The following is a 23,743-nucleotide window of genomic DNA, read 5'->3' as shown; positions in this document are numbered from 1 at the left end:
ACTGGCCCTGGAGTCAGTAGTACCTGGGTTCAGATCCGATCTCAGATACTTAATAATTACCTAGCTGTGTGTCTCAGACACTTAATAATTACCTAGCTGTGTGGCCTTGGGCAAGCCACTTAACCCCATTTGCCTTGCAAAAACCTAAAAAAAAAAAAATCTTAAATTGCCCCTAAGAAAATATAAATTCCCTAACAAGGCAATTAGGCCCCCAATTACCTTTCCAGTATTTATTTCCCTTCCCTCACTCAATTTCTATCAGCAGGATTTATTTCCTATATTAACACTCTATCTCTCCCCTTCATGCTTTGCATGAAAGATTCCCTCATATCTAGAATGCACTGACTCCTTAGTTCTACACTGTACAACTCATGTATCATTTCCTACCCAATATCTTTCTTGATACACATGATCTCAAACTATTAGCACTCTTTATAATTATTTTGAATTATTGTGCTTACTTTATATTTATTGGTGTATATGCTGTATTTTCTCCAGTAAAATTTAAATTCCTTTAGAGAAGGCATTCTATCATTTATTTTTATCCCTAGGCTCCAGAAAAAAGTAAGAATTTTACATTGTTAGTATTATCACTCCTGAAGGTAAAGGATTACTCAAGATCATTTAAAACATTATCATAAATCCTACTGTACAATCACACACAAAATACTAACCTAATTTAAAATCTTTATCTAAGATTTCCCCAAACATCTCTCACATTTAGTTCATTATCTCGGAAGTCCCGTTAATGGTCTGAATCTTGTAAAAACTTGGGGAGAGAGGAAGCATTCTCTTTAATGCCTTTTACAACCAAGGGTACAAACTGATCTAGTAATCACTATCATAATGTATTCCTATTGGGAATGAAAAATTCCATCAAGCAAGTCTGTGGCCAAATTGGTACAGCAAGCAGGAGGAAAAAGCATATAACGAAGACCCCAGAATACAGAAAACTTTGAAATGGAAGCTAACTGAAAAAGATCTTTACATATTACTAATTTTTCTTTTAATTTTTCCACTTTATTAAAATAGTACTTACAGTACTAAGTTTGCTCACTTTAACCAGCAAAATGACCCAACAATGCTTGACTAAGAACTTCAACCATCAGAACACCCAAACAGAAATTGCTAAGCATCTATGAGTCAGGCACCAAGGATTTTTGAATAACAAAACATGATAAAAAAGATGTCTTTTAAGAGGATTAGTTGGGGAGCAGTATGTAGTTGAAGGAGAATACAGGGGGCATGATGAAGAAGAAAAAAAGTAATTTAGTGACCAATTAAAAGGAAGAAAAAGAGAAATTGGGGGGCTGAGCCAAGATGGCAACAAGAAATGATCAGGTCTTAGGCACTCTCTGATAAAACTTATAAACTAAGGTCTCTAACTAAACTTTCGAGAGACAGAACCCACAGAGGGACCCAATGAGGCAGTTCTCCTACTCAAGGTAACCTGGAAAAGAGCAGAACGGCTTTGCTCCCCGGGTGGGAGGGGCGGCCCGCCAGAGTGAAAGAACTTCAGCCTCCCAGAGGCAGCCCCAGGGTGCTGGGAGCCCTAGCTCACAGTAGTGGGGAAGTCTCCTGAGCTGCACCCCGGGGAGCAACGGGCACAAAGTGGGGGAACAGCAGAGGTCCTCTGCCAGAGCGAGCACATGGAGCCCAGCCCTCAGGGCACACAACAAGCAGAGTGGCCACCTCAGCCCAGATCCAGGAAACAGTGAAGAAATAAGAAAGGAGGGAGTTGTGATCAGCAATGGCAATGTTGGAAAACTATGGAAGTAACTTTTGCGATGGACTTAACATAAAGAATGCGATCCACCCATGACAGAGTTGTTGATGTTGGAACAAAGACTGAAGCACATTTATTATTATTATTATTATTATTATTATTATTATTATTATTATTATTATTATTATTATTTGGGAGAGGGTGCAGGGCAAATGGGGCTGGGTGGCCTGCCTGGAGACGCATGGCAGGGTGATCGTTGGTTGTCTGAGGCTGGATTTGGACCCGGGTGCTCCAGGCTCAAGGGACAATGCTCTGTCCGCCACCCAGCCACCCCTACTATTATTACTATTTTATTTTATTATGGGTCTTTTTTTTTCTTCATTTTGGTTTTTGCAGAGCAGTGGGGATCGGGTGGCTTGCATGTCACATGGCTAGGTGATTGTTGGGTCTATGGGGCTGGATGTGGGCTCAGGTGCTCATGGCTCCAGGGCTGGTGCTTCGTCCATTGCGCCACCTGGCCATACCTACAATGATTACTATTATTTTTTTATTTTAATTTTTTTCTCTCCCCTTTACTTTATCGCTCAAGCAAGTCTATATTTATGGGAGGAGGGGGTATTTCGTTTACTCTTAAGAATATTTTATTAATGTAAAAAAACCATTTGTACAAAATGAGAATAAAAAATACAAAAAAAAGAGAAATGAATCAAAAATGTCTTTAAAATTTCAATACCATGGAGCAGCTAGATGGTGTAGTGGTTAGAGCACAAGCCTTGGAGTCAGGAGTACCTGACTTCAAATCCAGTCTCAGATACTTAGTAATTGCCTAGTTGTATAACCCTGGGCAAGTCACTTAACCCCAATGCCTTAAATTTAAAAAAAATTTTTTTTTAAACTTCAATACCAAGTTAAGAAAAAAGTTCATGAATTTGTTAAGATATGATTTAGGGGGTTTGTGGATGAGGAGGGAAAGAAACATTGTTAAGACCACTAAGATTAGACTAAGAAGACTCTTATAAACATAAAAGATTTAAGATCTCTAATAATTCAATGGTTAATCGTGATTCTGGAGGGCTGATAATGATCTATGATTCCTGACTCCTGCCATAGGAAATGGATTTCAAGATGTAAAATGAGACATACATTTTTGGTCATTAACAACATGGGAAATGCCATGACTGACTGTATATTTATTAAAAAAAGTTTTCTCTTTCTAGCTTTTATATGAGGCAGGATAGGGTAGAGAGAATAAAGGCTAGTTAACCAAAATAATAAGAAAAATGTTTTATAGTGAGATGTTTAAACCATTCTAATGAGATTATAAATGAAATTTTATATGAAAGTGTAATAAGAACCAATTAAGACATGTCATGATCAAAATCAATTCGAGTAATTTCAAATAGACTGAACTGATTGGGATTTCTAATTCACACAGTAAAGACTGTTAAAATGAGATAGTCAGGAGGAGCTAGGTAGCTCAATAGCACTGGCCCTGGAGTCAGGAAAACTTGAATTCAAATCTGAGCACTTAATAACTGCCTGGCTATGTGACCTTGGGTAAGTCACTTAAACCCAATACCTTAAATAAAATTTAAAATAAAATGAAATAACCACATTCATCTGTATTTCTTGCAGCAATACATTTTTTTACCAATATGAGCTAAAAAAGGCAACTATATAGAAAGTGACATGGGTAGAAAAGACAGCTACTTTATCCTGTTGTCCCCATTTTTCTTCTCTAGTTAATAGATTACCATCTAAAAGCAAGAAGCCATTTCAACTGCCCCCTCTAATGAATCTACATAACATTTAGACTCTTAAAATCCCAATGACCTTGGAACTAACTGTTGCTCTATGTAAAACTGTAATAAATTTCCCCTAAATTGAAGTGGTAAGAAATAATGACTTTCAAACTTCACATTCCTAAAAGAATAATGAAACTGTCCAAGAGGGATTCTAAATATCATGAAGCAATATTTTTAATATTATTTCAGCCTTACTGATCATTTGACATCCTATAGGTCTAGTTTATAAATACAATGAACTTAATTATCAGGTAGAAAAATAAGTCCAAAGGGACCATGTTCTTTATGCAAATGAAGTTTGAAGTCAGGGTCTGGTTAGGAATATTGAGGTAATAACTGGGCCAAGTAGGAGAGAAATAAAAATTTACTTGCTCAGCAGTGACCTCTACTGCTTAAAATATAAGAATTTTATGTATAAATATTTTTTAAAGTATTCTCACTATCTCTCCATATCCACCACCTCCCCATATCCAATCTGTTGCCAAATTCTGTTAATTTCATGTTTACAAAATCTCTCCAATCCACCCCCCCCTTTCTCTGCCACTTCAATGCAGGCCCTTTTCACTTAATACCAGGACTACTGCAATGGCCTGCCTCAAGTAATTCCCCACTCCAATTCATCCTCTATTCAGCCACTAAATTGATTTTAACATGTACTATTCAGTGAAAATCCTTACATTAAAAAAATTTATGGATTAAATTGATGGACTATTTCATATAATACAACATATCAAAAGTTCCAGTAAGAAACAAAATCAGTTGGACTTCACTGTAATGAAATGATTCATAGAATATCCAACTTGTGGTTAATAGCATGTTTCTCATTAAACTACCTAAAGAAGTAGCTTAATTTGGTATTTAGGTTTAAAGCTTACAATGAACTGCAGTGAGACAAATTTGCAAAAAAGTCCTAGTGTCACTTTAAGTGACCAAATAAAATTTATTGTCCATATCTGGGGAAAATCTTTGAAGTTATACATTTACAAATATACTCCCATAAGTAATTTTTATTGACACTGATTATGCTGTTCCTCTACATCCAGCCAACAGCAGCTGTTTTTCTAATAAGACTAGTTTTCTGGCCAGAAACTAAGAGAAAAACATTTTTCTATGGCCAGCTAAATGTTAAAAAAAAAAAAGTATATACCTCCTCCACCCAATATCTTATCCCCAGTAGGAATACAACACCAAGTACAGCCAGACAATTCATTACAATCCCATGACTGTCTCCTAAGAAAAGAATCCTAAGATATATAACAAGAAAGAAAGGACATTTGGAGACCAGGCAATGCTCAGGAGGTTCAACTTCTCCAGCTTTGGGCACTTTCTGGCATCCAACTCAATTACCCGGATTTTTTCCTACCTTGACCTTAAGGGTGTTGGAGCATACTTTAAACAATTCTAATAATAATCCATCTGAAAAATATACTATTCCCTGCTAAAATAAAAAAAAATCTATAGAGTTATGAGGACAAAGGGAAAAGAGACCAGACATTTGTATCAAACAATAAGTATCTAATATAAACAGAACAGGTATTTAAATGCTTTAACTAGAAGGAGATGGATAGATTGGGATAAGCCCAATCCAGTTTCAAAAAGCCCTAAGAGAGGCAGCAAGGTGGCACAGAGGATAAAGCACTGACCCTGGAATCAGGAGTACCTGAATTCAAATGTGGCCTCAGATACTTAATATTTACTAGCTGTGTGACCGTGGGCAAGTCAATTAACCCTACAGCCTTGCCTCCACTCCAAAAAAAGCCCTAAAAGAATGGATGGCTTAAAATTCCCAAGCAAAAAATTCCAGCTCCATGTGCCAGGACCTGAAAACTGGCAGAATCTTTGGAAATTTCCGAAGTATATTTAAGATAGTCAAGTAAAAATATTATCATTTAATTGAACTCAGTGATCACCTAGAACAACCCAAACACAGAATGTATGCCAACTATAGCATACCTGACAAGTGGTCATTTACATTAGGACAAGTGGTCCTTCATTAAGAGGAACCCACAAATTCCTACCAAGATAGCTCATGCTATCTTTAATTGGGAATTTTTTTTCTGACATCAATCCCAAATTTGTTAGTTCAATGATTATTCCTGGGTTTGTCCTTTGGAGACAAATATCGCAATAATTATTTTGGTTGCCACATCACATTGCTGCTTCACATTAAGTTTGTAGTCTTTTTCAGTGAATCTTTCTGGTCTTGAGCTTCATCCTTCTCAATTGAAAAACATGGAAGTTGTTCCTTAAAGATATCATTAAACACTAAATTTAAGTTAATACTGAATCATTAATGATTAGTCTGAGTTTGACCATTCATCTAGGTCTGAAATCCAAATAAGTATACATACATCTCTCCATCTATTTCATAAGTACTTTAAGATACTTGATCAAATGTGACAGTGGCAGTCTAAAAGACAGTACAATGCTCTTTGCAGATATATATCTTCATTTTTCCTGGTTTTTTTCTCATTTGCTAAGTAGGAAACAAGGAAATTCCATGACCGACACAGAACTATACAAAGGTACTTTGAGGGACTAGGTGACAAATGACTAGAAGTATTTGGCAAGTTAAGTTCCAAACTGAAGAGATCACTACACAGTTATATAGCAAGAAGCAGAGCTTTCTCTTTCCTTCTCTCACATCTTCATAAAAACATAAAGACCATATTATTTGATTGAGAAGGTAGAAGAGAAAAATAAAGAGATGAATATATGGGCATAGTAGATTTTTCAGAGGGAGTATGTGTAATATAAATGTGTATATTTATTGCCAACTTCACCTGGACATCTTGCTGGCACCTCAAACTCAACATACCCAAACCATCATCTCCAAAACACTTAGCCATCTTTCCTACATCCTTATTTATTTTGATGGCATCACAATCTTTTGTTATTCTGAACCAGATGACCTCTGAGGTTCCCTCTGGATAGAAATTGATCCCAGGAAATTGTTTTTAAAATCTAGGTAAAGTATACTTATAGTACTTTCTTAGTGTACAAGTTCAATAATCATATTAAAAAAGAATATAAATTTAATCTGTCTATGATCTATCTATGACAAAGCGACACTCTTTTTTTTTTTAGGTTTTTTTGCAAGGCAAATGGGGTTAAGTGGCTTGCCCAAGGCCACACAGATATGTAATTATTAAGTGTCTGAGACCGGATTTGAACCCAGGTACTCCTGACTCCAGGGCAGGTGCTTTATCCACTATACTACCTAGCCACCCCCACACTTACTCTTAATACTGCTTCCTTTTAATTAACCATTTCTTTATTGATCTCTTCTTGAATTTACCCCAAAACTGAAGTCAAGCTCACTGGTCTAGTTTACAAATTATGTTCTCATTCTTCCTTTAAAAAAAGTTTGGATATTTATTGTAAATAACATATATGAAGACAAATGACAAACAAGAAAAAAGCCCTTCATTAAGGTCCGAAAAACCAGTAACATAAGAGTAAAGATCTGGCTTGGCAATAAGTTACATGAAAAGAGTTTGGGGATTTTTGTGGATCCAACCACGCTCCATCATGAGTCAACATTACGATGTCACTACTAAAAAAAATAATGCAAACTCAATGCTGGATCAATTTAAATCCACAAGATCATACTATAATCTCTCATAAGAATATTGATATTGAGGATTTTTAAAAACTATGAAAACAAAGTTCAAGGGCTGACAAGTTCTACTACATTAGAAATCTACCACATCAAATAACTGTCCCAACAATAAACTATACCTGCTTTCTGAGGAACATACTAAAATAAAAGGGGAAGGGGAGTCTTGAAGGAAGGGTTTTCAAAGAAGCAGAAAAGCACCAACAGATGGTGTCTTATGGTATGATTTGCATGATGGAGGCAACATACTCTCTGATCACAAAAATCCATCCAACAAACACACTGCATTTGGATCAAGGAAGTTCTCAACAGTTAAACCACATCTAGCATACTACATTCAATTTTCAGTATCATATAGTAAAAGGAACATACATAGAAAAACATACACAAGGATATTATAATGGTCAGAAAAAAAGTCTTGAAATCAGGTCATATGAAGAATGGTTGAGTAAGTAATTATAAAAGTTTACATTTAAATAACACAGGTTTTACAAAATACTCGCCCCCCCCAAACCGATAGGTAGATGAAAGGTTAAAACCAACTGCTAGAACTGAAACTCAAACTCAATTTTTTTGTTTTTGTATAATACTTTGTACACTAGGGGATGTTCGTATTGAGAAGATTTGAAAAATGAAGTCAAGACAGTCTGAGGCAGTTAGGTGGGGTATAGAGTTCAAATCTAGCCTTAGGCACTTCCTAGAGATGTGACCCTTCAAGTCTGTCTCAGTTTACTCAACTATAAAATCATTACCAGGGTTGTTGTGAGACTCAAATGTGGTAAGATTTAGAAAATAATTGCTTAGTACTGTAACTCGTTTACAGCAAATGTTTCCTTTCTTTTTTTTAAGATTTTTCAAGGCAATGGGGTTAAGTGGCTTACCCAAGGCCACACAGCTAGGTTAATTATTAAGTGTCTGAGGTCGGATTTGAACCCAGGTACTCCTGACTCCAAGGCCAGTGCTCTATCTACTGAGCCACCTAGCCACTCCTATTTTTTTTTAGATCCTTTCTTTTTCAAAATATGTGAATAGGGGAAAGATTTGTTCTTTGTTTTCCAAGAAAAGCTCAGGTTAAAATTACAAAGAAGATAGTTAGAAAAATCTTAGACACAATCAAGTCTAACCTATTCTAACCCATTCATTTTACAAATGAGAGAATTGAAGCCCAGGGAGAATAAGTGACTTGTCCAAGGTTACATAACTAGCAAATCTCTGAAACTAGATTTGAACTCCTCAAAGTTAATTTCATCTTTAATATGCAAACTTGCAGACAATTAAGAGCTATCAAAATTGAAATCACTTATCTCAAAAAAACAGTTAAGGTACAGAAGTATTCAAGCAGAGGTAAATAATTCTATGTCAAATATAATGTAGAAATTCTTTCTACATCAGAAAAGAGCAAGAAGTTGACCTCAAAGATTCTTGCCAGTTCTAATATTCTGAAATCTGTAAAAGAAATCCAATAAATTAAAATCACAATTTATTTTTTAAATGTCCTTTATGATATAGCATAATAATTAGTTTAGAAGTAACAAACACTGAATTTTAAAACAAAAGAATCAAAACTTTATGCAAATTTATTACATGGAAGATATTTTAGATGGATCTGGATTATGAATTTATAAAGCACATGAAACTCTGGCAAGACTGATGATTAATTAGATCAACTATGTTCCAAATTATAAAGTTCCATGAATAGTTAGATAATGAAAAATATTTTCCTTTTAGAGGGATCAATATTTACTCACAGTACATGTTTTGTTTATGTGGCTGTCGTAGAGGCAGTTGCAGTGAATATAACATTGGGTATGGAATCAGGAAAACCTGAGTTCAAATATGCCTCAGTTACTTTAGCTAAAACATATTCCAGGTCCTTATTTTAACAATATGCATCTGTATATTTCAAGTAAACAGCTTCTTATAAACAACATTTTGTTGGATTCTGGTTTCTAATTCATTCTGCTATACTCTTCCATTTTGTGGATGAGTTAATTTCAGTCACATTCACAATTATGATTATTGTATTTCCTTCCATCCTATTCACTTAAACTTCTATTTTTTAACTTTGTCCCTCTCAAGAATATTTATGACCACAATTCCCTTAATTGTTCCTCTTCTTTCCCTTGCCCCCTTTCATTGAGCCCTTTTTCCTGTATTAAATTTTATACTGAACTCTGTGTGTTGTTATTGTACCAGTTATTTGTACCAGTTTCCTCCATAGTAACTCTCCTGGCATGCTTATTTTGTGAGATAATTTCCCTCATTCTTTCTTTCCCTTTCTTCCCCTTCTCCCAGTACATCATTTTTTCTCACCTTTCCTCTCTTTAAAAAAAAAATCATTTCAACATAATAGACTCACATTTATGCCCTTTAAGTAGACTCCTTCTAAATGCCCTAATAATGATAAAGCTCTTAGAAATTACATGTATCACCTTCCTATATAGGAATGTAAACAGTTTAAACTTCTATTTAGTCCCTTCCGTTTTCTCATATTTATTTTTTTTATACTTCTCTTAAGCCATATGTTTCAATTAAGTTCCAAGTCTTTTCATTAAGAACACTTGAAAGTTTTCTATTTCATTTTATGTCCATTTTTCCCCCTTGTGGGATCACTTCTGCTGAATTTATTCTTGGTTGCAATCCTTGCTTCTTTGCCTTCTAGAATCTCATATTTTGGGGCAGCGGGCCGAGCGGGGACTGGGCCACCATGGGGGACGTGGAGAAGGGCAAGAAGATCTTCGTGCAGAAGTGCGCCCAGTGCCACACGGTGGAGAAGGGCGGCAAGCACAAGACTGACCCCAACCTGCACGGGCTGTTCGGCCGCAAGACGGGCCAGGCCACCGGCTTCTCCTACACCGATGCCAACAAGAACAAAGGCATCACCTGGGGTGAGGACACCTTGATGGAGTACCTGGAGAACCCCAAGAAGTACATCCCGGGCACCAAGATGATCTTCGCAGGCATCAAGAAGGGTGAGCGGGCCGACTTGATAGCCTACCTGAAGAAGGCCACCAACGAGTAGCCACGCCGCAGCTTTATTTATTGTCCGAAGCAGCCCAGAAGACTCCTTTCCTTTTTGTACGTGTACCATAATGGCCCTACTTAATTGGTCTCATAGCCCTGAACATTTTGATCATGAATGGCTGTTCTAATAGGGAAATTATGCAGATTAAGTAGGCTTGGGGTTAGATAAGAAATATCCCTTCTCTCTGTTTCGGTCACAACCAAGCTGTCATACTTGAATGTTTATTTTAAAAGATTTAGGCAACTTTTATTTTTTAAGGCAAGGGCTAGGTGCCCATGCCCCATGTCTTAGAAAAGTTTTAATTAAATCTGGCTTCTTTCACCAAACTCTGGGGAAAGCCTACTTAATAATTTCATATGACTTACCTGTTATGGGTTTTGGGGGGGTGGGGGAATTGTTGTAGGGGGGGTTATGCCCCAGCCTGTCCAAAGGCCAGTCCCATTGAGTCCATCTTAAGTTCCCTAACTTTGTGCATAAATAACTTAAATTACAATGATTTCATTAAATACTGCCTTTCACTTGTTGAAAGGCATTTCAGTGTATTGTCTAAGGACTTGAGTAAAGGTCATCCCATCCCTGCTGGAGTTCAGTTGGAGATAGGATCTCCTGACTTGCAAAGTATCTATTTTGAAGACTTGTTGAATTGAAAGATTACAGACATGTTCTTAGTATGTGAATAGCAGTGGTATATTCACTTGGAGAGTCCAGTTTAGGGATGTACCATTAGTACTACATCTCTAGCCATATTTAAAACTTAATGCACTTGGAGGATTCAGTTGTATGGAGATGTACCATTAGTGCATCCATGGTCACCCCCAAAACTTGATTCAGCCATTAAACATTTGTGAATATTTAAAAAAAAAAAGAATCTCATATTTCAAGTACTCCATTCCTGAAAAGTGGAATGGTAATTACTAAATCTTGTGATTCGGACTGAGGCTTCACCTGAAATTTTTCTGCCTGTTGAAGGATTTTTCCCTTGAACTAGGACTTCCAGAGATTGGTTATAATATTCTTGGAAGTTTCAATCTGGAATATCTTTGAAGAAGTGACTAATGGATTTTTTAAATTTCTACTATGCCTTCAGGTTCAAAGAAATCTGGGCAGTAAAATCTTTATAAATTTCTTCAAATATGATATGATATTATTTGTTCACAACTTTCAGGTAGTCCAGTGATTCTTAAATTATTTCTCATTGACCTATTACTCATTGACCTATATTCCAAATTATCTGCCTTTTCTATGAGATATTTTACTCTTCCATTTTTTTCAGTCTCTTGAATTTCTTATATATTGTTTATGTCTCATAAAATAAATTTATACTTGGCCAATTCTATTTTTTAAGTAGTTATTTTTTTCAGGTAGTTTTTCTAAGTCTTTCATCATATGTCCAACTGAGGTTTTCTCTTCTCAATATTTTTTGTATTTTTACCTTAAGTTTTCTTTAATTCTCAATTCTCCCAATTTTTCCTTTACTGTCTTTATTTGATCTTTCAAATCTTTTTATTTGTTCTTCTAGGAATTCTTGTTAAGCTTGTGTCCAATATGTATTTTTCTTAGAAGTTTTGCTTATAGATGTTTTCAAATCATTGTCATCTTCTCTGCTATGTCTTACTTCCCTATATCTAGCTTTTTTAAAAAAAAAATTTTTATTTATTTAAGGTAATGGGGTTAAGTGACTTGCCCACAGCTAGTTAATTATTAACTGTCTGAGGCCAGATATGAACTCGGGTCCTCCTGATTCCAGGGTTAGTATTCTATCCACTGTGCCACCCAGCTGCCCTATCTAACATTTTATGGTCAGAAATTGTTAATTTTTCCAATTTACTTCTGGGACACTGATCCAAAATGCTGTGTTCTACTCATTTTGAGTGAAAGGAAAGATATGTGTGGCCTATCTGTTCTTATGTTCTACAGTCTTTAAAACTCATTGGGGGGAATGGGGGGGATTAGGATGGGAAAGGTGGTATAAGTTCATTACTTCCAAAGTGGTGTGATCCAAGGAGACATTCACTACCTTTCTATTCACTCTGTATGTAGGCTCATATGTGAATGTTGCTAGCCTCAGTCACGGTTAGGCTACTATGAAGTTCTGCGGGTTCAGAGCAACTAAACTGCTTTTTAGTTTTGGTCTCCTGACCTGATTTATTCCACTACAGATTTTTGTGTAGGACAAAAGGTTAGAACTGAGTAATCCTCTCTCTCTCTCGCCTCTTTGGCTCAGGACAAAATAATGCTGTTTCTGGAACTTGTTCCTTACCCAGGTAAGGTCCCTGTGTCACATAACCCTGACCACTTTTCTTCCCACCCTGGAATGTGACCTGGAACTGGCTAATAGGTCACATAGTGGCCAAATGGTAGCCATCTCTGATCTCAGAGTACAAAAATCTTCAACCCAAGTGTTCTCTGGACCACATTGCCACTACCACCACAACCTGTTGCTACTTTCTCCCTGCTCTTGCTGCTCTGTAGCAATACTAAGCTCCTGGCCTGCCACAGAGTCTCCAGACATCTATCTTCCTAAGGGGCTCTAAACTGGAAAAAAGACTCAAGAGTGACTGTTTCTTGGTCTTCCCAATCAGGTTTGGGATCTGCTATACTTTATAGGTGATTTTAGAAGAGACTGTGAGAGCTAAGGCAAAAATGTTATCCCTCAGCACAACATCTAGACTCCACTCCTCCCACATAAGTATGTACTCATTATATTACCTGGGCTAATCACTTAACCTATGACTCTGGTTCCTCATTTATAAATTTAGGATAATAATAGCCCTACTTCAGTGTTAACAGAAAGGCAAAATATGACCAATATATGAACTGGAATCATTTAAATATCTATGTGTGATGTAACATACACAAAGTACCAAAAAGTTTTAGGAGGATCAAAAGAAATACCTTAATAGCAATTATCTGTTCTCTGAATTGATTCTCCTATGCAGAAAGGAGTATAAATTCAGTTGCATAGGAATTCATGAACAAAAGGAATAAAAAAAATACGAATCAATACTAGACTCATGAATGACATTCTTTACCCCACAAAACTCCATATATAGTGCCTCAGATTAAAAAATTAGCCAAAGAATCATAAAGATCAGAATTCAAGTACTGTATAACACATACTAGCTTTTGGATCCAGGACCAGTCATAATTTTTCAGAGCCCCAGGAAACTTGAAAATTTCTCAGTTGTACAGTAGTTACAGATTTACACTGGCAAAAGGAATTTCCTCACCAAAAATTTTTTATACCAGTGAAATTATAGACATAAATGAAAAATAACTATGAGTATCTCATGTCAAATATATATCAAATATATTCCTTGAGACTGTAACTGACTTTCCATAACCCTCATGGCATCAAGTCTAATATGTATTTAATAAATAAATCTTGGCATAAGTTTATTTACCACCCTCTCCACCAAAAGCTTACTTGTTACTGAACAGCAGCAACATCAGAGGAAGATATGCTTATTTATTTAGCAACTATCTATCAAGTATTCACTATGAAATACAATAGCCAAGACTATTTGTTCCAGAGAAAGTTGTCATCTATTAGAAAAGTTAAGACATATGGATATTAAGAATAGTCATTGTATTATATAGTATGTAATATGGTAGTTAAAAAGAAAGCAGTGTATAAAAGCTAAATATGGTAAGAAATTAAATGCTAATGAGATGAAATTTTAATCGGGCATTGTTAATTCGCCAATAAAAAGATCTGGCAGCTTTTTAACTGTATGTGGAAAAGAGACATTATCCTTAAAAATTCATTTTTTAAAACAAAAGGGAGTATTAATATATTACTCTATTATTTCAAAGGGATAATTACTTCAGAAGAAAAATGTAAGTACATTTGGTTTAAATTACTAGGAATTACCCACCAAACTAGGATCACAGATTTAAAACTATGAGAAACCTTAAAGGCCAATTAGTCTAAGCCTCTCTTTTTTCATGAATGAGGAAATTGAGGTTCAGAGAAGTGCAAGTGACTAGATTAAATTGGAAGCCAAGTCTTCTGAACTCGAAGTCCAGTGTTCTTTCCACTTATCACACTGCCTCATTGTTGATGGTTTAAAGTATACTGGATAGGATATTCAAACATTCCTTAGTTTTAATAATTAACTCCTGCAAAAAAATGTAAACGATAAAAAACAATAAAATTGGTACTGAAATGATTATAGTAATATAAAACCCAAAGAGTCCAGCTTCTGGGATAAAAACTCTCTTCGATGAAAACTGTTGGGAAAATTCTAATTTAGTATGGCAGAAACTTGGATTACACCAACAGCTCACACCCTAAACCAAGATAAGATCAAAACAGGTAAGATTTAGACATAAAAGACAATATTATAAGCAAACTAAGAGATCAAGGAATAGTTTACCTGTCAGATTTATGACCAAGGAAGAGATGGAAAACATCATTAAAAAAAACTAAGTAATTTTGATTACATTAAATTAAAAAGTTTTTGCACAAACAAAACCACTGTAACCAAGATCAAAAGAAATGTAGTAAAATTGGGAAACAATTTTTACAACTAGTATCTTTGACAAAGGACTAATTTCTAAAACACACAGAGAACGGAGTTAAACTTATAAAAAAAAAAAACCAAGCCATTCCCCAATTGACAAATGATCAAAGGATATGCAGAGACAATTTACAGATGAAAAAAATCAAAGCAATCCATAGTCATATGAAAAATTGCTCTACATCATTACTGATTAGAGAAATGCAAATTAACGCATCTGAGATAACACCTCACACCTCTCAGATTGGCAAATATGACCAGAAAGGACAACGATCAACGTTGGAAGGGATGTAGGAAATCAGGGACATTAATGCATTGTTGGTGAAGCTGTGAATTCGTCCAACCTTTCTGGAGAGCAATTTGGAATTATGTCCAAAGGGCAATAAAAATGTTTATAATTTTTGATCCAGCAATACCACTATACACTGAAGAGATCATAAAAAGGGTAAAAATATCACTGGTACAAAAAATATTCATAGCAGCCCTGTTTATGTTGCCAAAGAATTGGAAATTGAGTGTCTATCAATTGGAGAATGACTGAACAAATTGTTTTATATGTATGTTATGGAACACTATTTGTTCTATTAGAAACCAGGAGGGATGGAAATTCAGGAAGCCTGGAAGGATGTGCAGCTGATACTGAGCAAGATGAGAAGAACAGGAAGAACACTGGACACCCTAAGAGCAACATAGGGGTGATGATCAACCTTAATGGACTTGCTCATTCCATCAGTGCAAGACTGGAGGAATTTGCATAATCAGGGACAATTTGGGGCTCTCTGCAATGGAGAATACCATCTGTATCCACAGAAACAACTGTGGAGTTTGAACAAAGACCAAGGACTATTACCTTTAATTTAGGGGAAAAAACTGGTATCTCATTGTTTGATCTTGCTATCTTATACTTCACGTTTCTTCCTCAAGGATATGATTGCTCTCTCATCACACTCAATTTGGATCAATGTATACCATGGAAACAATGTAAAGACTGACAAATTGCCATCTATGGGGGGGGGAGTAAGATTAGGGGGAAAAATTGTAAAACGCAAAAAAAAAATAAAATCTTTAATTAAAAAAAAGAATGCTGATTCAAAAAATTAAGAAAACTAATGTAACTGAAGACAAAATCAAAGAAATTTGTATGATTAATCTCTGGTAGCAAGTATAGAAATATTCACAACAATATACTTTTATCAAGGTCAATTTAAATCACAAGGGATGGAATTTCTACCTTTTCCCAAGACCATTAAAAAATACAAAAACACTAATTATATTTGGATTCAAGATTAATCTCCCTGAGTTTGAAGTCATCAAAGCTAGGACAAATTCTTTAAATAATTCTCATTTTTTTCTGATAGTCTTTTGATTTTCTATCATTAATTTTTAAATACAGGACATTCCAAAATCTTGGAGCAGTTTTTAAGCTTTAAGACTTTTGGATGCCCTAAACATGTTTTCTTTTATCTAGCAAGCTACTACATGTAGCAAAAGATTTTAAAAAGAAAAAATGTAGTTCAATAAAACCAGCACATCAATAATATCTGACAGTATGTTCAGTGTGCAATCCCACAGATCTTCCAAGAAAAGCAGGGGACATATTTTCCAACAGCTTTTGGGGATGGAAGGAGGTGAAAAGAACAAGTTTAGCTACTGCTTTAATATTACATCATCATAGTTACTGTGTATATTGTTTTCCTGGTTCTGCTTGCTTCACTACTCTGCATCACTTCATTGAAGTCTTCAGTCACATGCCTTTCATTGGTTTTTCTTATATACAATAATATTTCATTACAGTCACTATATTTATGTGCCATTCAAGTGAAGCAGGGTTTCAAAAGGAAGGCAAAAAGGCCTGGGAGAATGTGTTGAACTATATTAATAGTTGGGAGTTTCCTCATCTAGTTATTCTCCACAATTTAGAGAATAGTCTATACCATAAAATCACTGGCCCAGGCCTTATTCTTATGATATATCACAATTCGCTCTAACTGAAAGGCATATACGTTTCCAGTTTTTAAAAGAAGAAATATAAACTATTAACCATATAGAAGACTGCTTCAAATTACTAATAAAAGAAATGAAAATCAAAACAACTTTTAAGATTTTCCATTATACCCAGCAAACTGGTAAAGATGACAAATGATGCAAATTGTCAATGTTAGAGGCACAAGAAAAAAAAAAACCCAAGTGCTGATTACTCGAGTTGGCCTTTTGAAAAGCAATTTAATATGTTCATATCCTTTGATTCAGATCCCCTGGCAGACATATACCCCAGAGACCTCAAAGAAAGAAAAATGCCATATTCACCAAAGTAGTCATAACACTGTTTGACAGCAAAGAAAAGATTTGAAGGTAAAAGGCAAATTACTATTTTTTTGTATCCTCTAAAATTAAACCTAAAATAATGGTTTAATTCACTAACTCCATTTCCTATCTATGCCTTGTTGTAAAAACATGATACAAAATAATTGGCTTTTGCCCAAAAACTGCAGATAATAGTTCTAAGACAGAGTTCAGAGTAAACAAGTTGTTCACACACTGATAACCAATTGTCTTCATGTCTTTGACTATATGGTTCGATGACTATGGAGATAAGAAAATAATAATATATTCAACTACCTACTTTGCTAACACATCTACCTGGTTTTTACTCAATGAAAGCCTTAGGTCTTGAAATTACAACATGCAAAGATAATTTTAAAATCATCTTCCAAAGAAACAATCTTCTTCCCAAATTTGGTAAGATCAAAAACCCAAAGTTTCAGTTTCACGAAATAATTTAAATTAGTGTGTGCTTGCAAAATATTCATGTACCTTTTTAGAAGATTAGCTCCATTTCTCTGTAATATGGAAAATTAGAAGAATTACCCTCATAAACACATTATGTGAAAAACTTGAGATAGCTCTAGCAAAATATTCAGAGATTTTATTTTTAACTTTCTAATTTCAAAATGAGAACAACTATAAATTAACATAATGTCAATTGCACACTACCTAGTCACCAGCCACATACTTAGGAACAGTCATATACTTAAGACCAATAAGCAAGATACAGAATGTCAAATTAGGGGCGGCTAGGTGGCACAGTGGATAACAGCACCGGGCCTGGAGTCAGGAGTACCTGAGTTCAAATCCGGCTTTTTAATAACTACCTAGCTGTGTGTGGCCTTGGGCAAGCCACTTAACCCCATTTGCCTTACAAAAAAAAAAAACCCTTAAAAAAATGTTAAATTAACCAGTGACCAACTGAGACTTCTAAATCTCAATTATTTTCTAATTTAATAACACAACACTTTAGCACTAATTGCTAGCCATATACATACATGATTAGATATTGCTATGGACCTTCAAAATAACTCATCTAGTGTGTCATTATGAAGATATGTGCTTCAGATAAAGCTGTAATAAATATCCTGGACTGTTACAAATGTGAGGTTGCACTGAAACCCTTATTTAATGTAACTCTGAAGCAAGCATAACTATCTGACAAGAGTATGAATGAACAACACATAAAGAAAGAAATAAAAGAATGTACTTTTCTGTATCAGCTACTGAATTTTAAGCATAGGCTACTATAAAAAAAAAGATGGTTGAATAGTCCAAAATTAAAGCACTGTTCTTACTTAAAATAGATCTGATAGCAGTTATCAAAATGGACAGATATCTGCCACTATACCGAAATATTAAATATTTTCATTGTGCATTACATTATTCTAGCTAGGCCTATTTTTTAAACATCAATTTCAACAATTACTTTAATTTAGCTACACTGATGAATTAATGAAAAAATATTTATCCTTTCTACCAAAACGTCAAACAAATGAACAAACTACAGACCAATTAATTTAATTCATCAACAGTAATACTTCCAACAAAGAGGCTAATGTGAAAGATACATGCAACACAGACAAACAAAAGTTTGCATACAAATGTCACAGGTCAAACCAAAGAACTGAACTGGCCCTATCACTTATAGCCAAGTATTGCTGGAGATAAAAATAGTAATTAGCAAATTGTGATACAATATTCCCGAATTGCTTTTTCAACATTCAGCAAAATTTAAGCACCTACTTTATGCAGGACTCTGCACTCTTGTCCTCAGTGAGGACTCCCCCAAAAAAGACCCTAAAAAGAGTACTTACATTTTGTTTCATAATACTATCTTAGTTCAATAAATTATTAAAAATAGAATGGGTTTATTGGTGGTGCAATAGATAGAGCACGGGCCCTGGAGTCAGGTGGACCTGAGTTCAAATCCGACATCAGACATTTAATAAATACCTAACTATGTGACCTTGGGCAAGTCACTTAACCCCATAGTCTTGCAAAAGCAAACCAACAAAAAACCAGAAAGTATACTCAGTCCAGTTCTACAGAAGTTTCATTTATGCTCAAATGACATAGTTAATTTAATTTACAAGGCTGCAGCTAAAATTTCATTACCCTAGCTAGGTGGTGCAGTGGATAGTGCACCAGCCATTAAGTCAGAAAGACCCAAATCCAAATCCAGCCTCAGACACTTTATAATTACCCAGCTGTGTATCCGTGGACAAGTCACTTAACCCACTGTTCCACAAAAAAACCTAAAAAGATAAGAGGAAAAAAATTCCATTGCGCTAAACTTCCTTATATTCTAGTCATAATAATCTGCAGCCCCATACCAGTCAGCTGCCTCTAAGAGAGACAAAAATCAAAGTGTGTGGATAGCTCTGAATCTACTTTTACAAAAAAAAAAAAATTTTAAGTAAATAATACCATCTAGGAGAAGTTAGGTGGTGCAATGGATAGAGCACTGGCCCTGGAGTCAGGAGAACATGTGTTACACATGTGCTCAAATCTGACCTGACACTTAATAATTACCTAGCTGTGTGACCTTGGGTGAGTCACTTAACCTCACTGCTTTGTAAAAACAACAAAAAAAGGTAAATGTCTACTGAAATTGAATCAATTGCATCACTAGACACTTCATTAATCCAATGCCCTGTTGCTCAGGAGATCCTTTTTTTTCCTACTTTGATTTAAAGTATACTTAAATCTCCTGGAGAATGACAGTCTTTAGACTTCAGCAGCTACTAAGATGAAGTTCTACTGTTAAGAGTTTTGTTATTGTCAGCATCTATGTCAGGAGAAATAAGAAATTTAATTGCAAAGTCAAATACTTGCCTTGCTCTTCCTGGTTATACTTTCTTTACCCTCTCAACCCAGAGTTTTCTATAAACTATGGGAAAAAAATATATAGCATAGCATATACTTTGAAGATTGAAACACAACACAAAATGCTAATGGTAAAGTATATAAATGTAAAATTTATCTTCCCTAAAAAGTAATGAAGTTCCTACCCAGAAATGCTTAGGACAAGTACATAAGTAAACAAATGATATAAAGTAAGCTTGTATGTAAACAGACATAACTGTCTATAGCATTCTCTCCCTCTTACTTTCCTTATCACACACACATACACACACACATGCACACAGATACCCTCACTTCAACCTCACATAGAACATAAAATCCAAGAAATTTCATATTCTTACAAGTACTGCTTCTTAGATTCACATTATTTTTGCTGATAATGCATTTTCTTGTAGATAATTCAATTGGTCTAATATAGATTAAAATCAAAGGGGGCAGCTTGGTGGCACAGTAGATAGAGCACCCACCCTGGAGTCAGGAGGACCTGAGTTCAAATCCAGCCTCAGTCACAATACTTAGCTGTGTCGCTTTGGGCAAGTTACTTAACCCCATTGCCTTAAATTAAAAAAAAAATCAAGGCTTATATAAGCAGCATAATATTCAAAAAGTACTACTATACTATAGTCAGGACAGACAACCCACATATATTATCTAAAACTTACTATGGGCAACTAACTTTAACCCCCTGAGTCTCAGATTCTTTATCTATTAAATATATGTGGAATAATAATAATAATAATAATAATAATAATAATGATAATAAATAGTACTCATCGCAAAAGATTGTCAAAAGAATCAAATTATATAATATAATAAATGTAAAAGCACTATATGTCAACTGCTTTACATTTGGAGAAACTAAAACGCTTAAACATGATTTTTTTAAAAAAAAAGTCTTATGATGGATGTCTATTTTTTCATAAAGTCATCAGATTCCTTAGGTCTTACTCTCTTTACATGAGAGTAAATGGTATTTTCCTAGGGGAGTGGGAAACTGATAGGTGGTGGTGATAATGCTGCTATAAAAACAATAACACCACCACCACATGAAGACCACACCAACCAATTAATTGTGGCACGACTAGCACATTATGTTTATTATAGTGAGGGCAAAGACATCTTTCTCATTTGCCTTTTCCAAAACCATTTCACCCCCTGGCCTATCTAATTTGATAGTAAACAGGCCTTCTGTAGTGTGAAAGCTGTAGGAGTTCCTTGGTCTTTGAATATCATCTCCCCTCCTGGATCAGTGAGGCACCTTGATGCTCCAGCAATGCCAAAGTACCAATGTATGATATCTGGTAATAGTAATATCCCACTGTCATGTAAAAAGTTTATGTTTATGTAAGAAAGAAATATACAAAATTCTACCTGGTATCATTAATTCTGATATGGTTTTATTTTGTGTCAGGAATAGTCACAAAATATGCTTTTTATCGACACTAGGCTACCTTGACCAAATGATAATGGATTGAGCCTGTTTTTTAATAATTTTCTTCTCATGAACAGCAACCTATTTTTTCTTCCTCCCACACCCCTAACCCAGGGACCAGTAAACAGATACAAATATGCAGTTAAGCAAAACAAATTCCCACATCAGACATGTTTAAAAAAATAGATGTTTCCTTCTGCATCCTGAGTCTATCAATTTTATCAGAAGGATCTGAGAAGCTTATGCTTTGACAAAATCCAGCACCCATTCTTATTAAAGACACTAGAAAATATAGGAATGAATGGAGGTGTTCTTAAAATAAGTATTTTCTGTCCAGAAAAGATAATGATCACTGTTGGAAGGATTGTGGGAAATCTGGGACACTATTATACTGTTGGTGGAGCTGTGAACTCACCCAACCTTTCTGGAGAGAAATTTGGAACTACACCCAAAGGGCAACAAAAATGAGCATACCCTTTGATCCAGCAATACCAGTATGGGTCTATACCCTGAAGAGATGATGAAAAAGGGTAAAAACATCACTTGTACAAAAATATTCATAGCAGCCCTGTTTGTGGTGGCAAAGAATTGGAAATCAAGTAAATGTCTTTCAATTGGGGAATGGCTTAGCAAACTGCGGTATGTGTATGTCATGGAACACCACTGTTCTATTAGAAACAAGGAGAGACAGGAATTCAGGGAAGCCTGGAGGGATTTGCATGAACTGATGCTGAGTGAGATGAGCAGAACCAGAAAAACACTTATACACCCTATCAGCAACATGGGGTTGATGTTCAACCTTGATGGACTTGCTTGTTCCATCAGCACAACAACCAGGGACAATTTTGGGTTGTCTGCAAAGGAGTGTCATCTGTATCCAGATAAAGAGCCGTGGAGTTTGAACAAAGTTCAAGAACTATTCCCTTTAATTTAGGGGAAAAAAAATAGGTATCTTATTGTCTGATCTTGTTATCTCTTATACTTTTTGTTTGTTCCTTAAGGATGTGATTTCTCTCTCATCACACTCAATTTGGATCAATTTACAATACTGAAACAAAATAAAGACTGACAGATTGCTTTTGTGGGGGGGAGTTAGATTGGGAGAAAAATTGTAAAGCTCAAAACTCAAATAAAATCTCTAAAAAATAAAAATATAAAAAATAAAATAAGTATTTTCTAAAACCATCAAAAAGCATTATATGCAATGGGGATAAACTTGCAGCATTTCCAGTAATATTGGGGTGAAACAAGGATATCCATTATCACAACTATCAATATTGTATTAGAAATGTTAGCTTTAGCAATAAGAAGAAAAAGAGACGGGGTGGCTAGGTGGCGTAATGGATAAAGCAACGGCCCTGGAGTCAGGAGTACCTGGGTTCAAATCCAGTCTCAGACACTTAATAGTTACCTAGCTGTGTGGCCTTGGGCAAGCCACTTAACTCCATTTGTCTTGCAAAAAAAACCTAAAGAGAGAGAGAGAGAGAGAGAGAGAGAGAGAGAGAGAGAGAGAGAGAGAGGAAAAAGAAATCAAACGAACTAGACTAGGCAATGAGGAAACAAAACTTTCACTCTTTGTAGATGATGCAATGGTATACTTAGAGAACCCTTGAAAATCAACTAAAAATTACTTGAAAAATTAACAGCTTTAGCAAAGTTAGCAGGATATAAAATGAACCCACAAAAAATCAGTATTTTTATTTATGGTCAATAAAGTTCAAAAGCAAGAAATAGAAAGAGAAATTCCATTTAAAGTAACTGTAGACAACATAAAGTACTTGAGAATCTACCTCCAAGACAAACCCAGGAACTATATGAACACAATTACAATTTATTTCACACAAATAAAGTCAGATCTAAGCAACTGGAAAAATGTCAACCTAAAATGGTAAGGCTGAGCTAATATAATAAAAATGACAATTCAACCCAAACCAAACTTTATAACTATAGATGTCCTTAAGGGTTCTGTACTGAGTCCTCTTCTTTCTCCCTCTATTCTACCTCACTTGTCGATCTCATCAGGTCCCATAGATTTAATTACTTGCTTGACTTAAATCACAGTGAAAACTTTTGGGTTATAAATCAAAGCTAGACTTGGAGAAATGAACTATTTACAGGTATGGTAAATATCCAATGTAATCAAATAGTGGTTTCATGATAAAGATTTAGAGAAATCAAAACAATTAGCTCAGTGCTAAATCCAATAAACAAGTGACTGAAACAAAAGGACACATTGCATCTTAAAAGTTTTTTTAAAGCTATAAAAACTTGAAAGGCTTAATGTAAAAGGCAATAAATTTAATTATTCTACTTTGTCCTCAGTCAATATCACACCCTGGCACTATTCTTATCCTATTACTATTTAATTATAATCTTCTTGAGGATAGGAATGACAAGATTTGGATGTCTAGACTTTCTAT

The 23,743-nt window shown here is 35.1% G+C and overlaps 1 protein-coding gene and 1 pseudogene across 2 annotated transcripts in view; one reads left to right on the top strand and one right to left on the bottom strand.

The window, feature by feature from the left end:
* The window catches only part of FBXL20 (F-box and leucine rich repeat protein 20), a 140,564-nt gene that overhangs the window by 94,542 nt on the left and 22,279 nt on the right, over window positions 1–23,743 (bottom strand). The gene's annotated exons all lie outside the window — the stretch shown is intronic.
* On the top strand, window positions 9,845–10,172 carry LOC141513844 (cytochrome c, somatic pseudogene; annotated as a pseudogene).

This window comes from Macrotis lagotis, chromosome 2 (assembly GCF_037893015.1).
Source record: "Macrotis lagotis isolate mMagLag1 chromosome 2, bilby.v1.9.chrom.fasta, whole genome shotgun sequence".
Classification (NCBI taxonomy): Eukaryota; Metazoa; Chordata; class Mammalia; order Peramelemorphia; family Peramelidae; genus Macrotis; species Macrotis lagotis.
Note: the sequence above shows the minus strand (reverse complement) of the source record. Positions and strands in the feature narration are given on the sequence as shown.